Below are 3,108 nucleotides of genomic sequence, written 5' to 3' on the forward strand. Positions count from 1 at the left end.
ATCTATGGCTGATTTTGATAGATCTGAGAGTGGAGTCCTTCTCATGAGAGTTTAGGGGCAGATTCGCTAGGGCAGAGCAGGAGAAACTTCTACTATTTTTCCTCATTGCTAGTGGGGTGTACCAGGGGTACATTTTGCCAGGAAACAGCCTTAACCAGCAGCTTAAACTACACGTGGCTAAACAACGCAGGTGGAACCATGCACGTCTAAATCTCACATATGCCTTTCTAACGCATATGCATTCTAGAATCAGAGAGAATTGGCAGAGGGTCGGAGGTGTTGCAGACTGGACAGAGGTGACTTCCTGCCAGGACGAGGAATTGCTTGGTTTTATTTGGGAGTTTTGGAGTCAGGAAACATTTTAGGTTTTTCAGGCTCAGGGTGGGTAGTCAGGATATTTTATATTCCGGGGTGGACAGTTTTAGGGCGCAAGGTGGGGAGCTGGGTAGTTTGCAGGGCTGTGTTTTAAGGCATCAGGACGAAGAACAGGGTGCATGTTACAGCTGGGGGACGGTTTTAGGACTTAGGGTGGTGGTCTGGGGTAAACGTTTTAGAGCTCAGGGCAGGGGGCCGGGGTTGATTTCAAGGCTGGGGCTGGGTTTTAGGGTGCAGGGTGCCTGGGATGTTTTTATGGCTAGGGTGGGATTCAATTTTATGACTGTAGTCCGCTTTTAGGAGGCAGGGTGTTTTTAGGGCTGAGGTTGGGGTAGTATTCAGGGTAGGTGGCTGGATTTTAGGACTCCGGGCGAGGCTTGGGCAGAACCTTAACCACACATATGCCTTTACCAATTATGTCATTACAACTAATTTTGTTGCATAGGCATGAGTTGTGAAGGCATTTGTGGTCAAGTCACGGTCATTGTTTAGACCGAGTTGGTCAGGTATTCATGGTTGGGGATTCCGCAGTTGTGACGTACAACCCATTTTGGCACCTTTGCTCTTCATTAGTGACATAAAAGAAAAGTGTAGCTACTAGTGATGTACTGAAAATTGCTAGCTCACTGGTCCCGGCGTTATTATACACTGACAACGCTGTTTTAATGGCAGGGACTCTTAAAGCTTTACACATCTTGGTTTAGACCTTTGTTTCATTCAAGAGTAGCTTAGACTTGTCAACAAATTATAGGACATCCCATATAATGGTGTGTGGTCCAGGAAGGAGGCATATGCCGATCCTGCGGATTAATGATCGGTCTTTGAATAGTGTGCATAGTTTTAGCTTTCTCTGTGCTATATTTGATTCGGCAGACTCAGGGCAGGCCCAGGTAAATTTTGCATTTTGTCACCCCCAGTGGGATGGGTATGCTCAGACGTGAGTCCCATGCCCTCCACACCACTGGAGTCAAGTTATCCTGGCTGAAGACGGCTGATAGCCAGAAACCGGTCCTAGGATGCTTGATTCCGGTCCAAGAAAGACATGGCATGGCAGTTCGGGCTGGACTGTTCCCATGAGGCACAGGGTCAAGGCTGATTTGCATTTGGCCATGTCTGAACTGGGGTGGTGCGGAGTGCAAAAAAAACGATGGATTTAGGCCCAGATCTCTGTACTGGGGTGAATGTATCCATTTGATATTTAACAATCTAGGCAACCATAAGAGACAATCAAAGAAGTTTTAATAAACGGAAGGGAATTAAGCTACAAAATGTTTGTAAAGAAAACAATTTATTAAGAGTTAAAAAGAACAATATCACATTCACAGATTTAATATGTACGTTAAAAGAGTGTAGTTTACACAAACTAGACTTAAAACAACAATCTATAAATCACATGGTATGAATCACAATGCAAATGAGAACATATATAAAGTTAAAAAACACTGGAAATGGCAGATTGGTACTCTACACGCGTTTCGGCGGCCAGCGCCTTCTTCTGGAGTAGCCACAAAAAGTTTCTAAAAAAATAAATAAATATAGACAGAAATAAGGATTACACACATATGTAAATGACTTTACAACAAGAGAACAGTTTACAAATTTTACAGTAGCTTAAAAATTGAACCTTCCTATTTAAGATAGTCACAAAATAATGACAAATCTTATCAATTTTTTTTCATTTCCTTGTAATACTGACTAATATGGAAAAGTAATACAAATTTACTTGAATAGACCCTGTGGTAGAGAATAGATAGGGGCAATGAACCCTCTTTAAGACCATGTAGATATTAATGGCCTTTTAACAAAACTGGCAGAAAAAGATTAGAATGATAATCTATACTTACAAAAAGTTGTTGTAATGATGTAAGGAAAATACTTTTCTTTCTTAGTTTCTTTAGAGAGCGGTTCTAGCTGTCTGGTAACAAGAGTCTAAAGAAAAATGTATTTTCTATATTAATCCTAGCTTTATGCGACATTGATATATATATATATATATATATATATATATATATATATATATATATATATATATATATTTTAGCAATTATAAGACACTTACATGATATGTAGATATAGCGTGTAAAGCTCAATGGCGACGTCTAGTCAAGATAGGACATTAGTATTTTATTTCCTAGATGGACGGATTCCAAACAAGAAAATATCACGCTGTAGAATCACAAGGGATAAAAATGATATTTAGAAAAAAGGCCAGGTTTGCTATATCTACATATCATGTAAGTGTCTTATAATTGCTAAAATATATATATATATATCACTGTCACATAAAGCTAGGATTAATATAGAAAATAAACAAGTGATCTAGCAACTGCAATGGCAATTAATATAAAATATTAGTGATTTTTTGTGACGCATTTCACTGCTGCTGAAGAACCAAATATTACCAACATGGCTGATGGACAGATTTCCAAAGATAAAATTATGGATATTTCCTCAAAAACCCTCTTCCAGAAATATTGTAAATCATTACGTTAAAACATATGTAACCATCCCCCCTCCCCCTCTCTGTTACAACAAAAACATTTATTTGGGCAAGTTGAAAACATTTTAGACAGTTTCAAAGGAGTAAAATATAATAACCATCTAGAAAAGCAATTAATTATTTTAAAGTTGGCACCTCTAAGAGCTTTATCCGCTAATTTATTAAGCTGAGTCCATTCTTCAGTATTAAACCTGCAGCCTGTCTCTGAATGAATTTTTTTATCAAGACCTCTT

The 3,108-nt window shown here is 38.7% G+C and overlaps 1 long non-coding RNA gene across 1 annotated transcript; it reads right to left on the minus strand.

Moving 5' to 3' along the window:
- Positions 1–1,852: 1,852 nt before the first annotated feature.
- On the minus strand, positions 1,853–2,517 carry LOC147685298 (uncharacterized). The gene is made up of 3 exons (XR_015300432.1): positions 2,435–2,517; positions 2,220–2,290; positions 1,853–1,892 (listed from the first exon to the last, which is right to left on the minus strand). It is a non-coding gene; the product is annotated as an uncharacterized LOC147685298 (long non-coding RNA).
- Between the last annotated feature and the right edge of the window lie 591 nt (positions 2,518–3,108).

Source organism: Lissotriton vulgaris, chromosome 10 (genome assembly GCF_964263255.1).
Source record: "Lissotriton vulgaris chromosome 10, aLisVul1.2, whole genome shotgun sequence".
NCBI lineage: Eukaryota > Metazoa > Chordata > Amphibia > Caudata > Salamandridae > Lissotriton > Lissotriton vulgaris.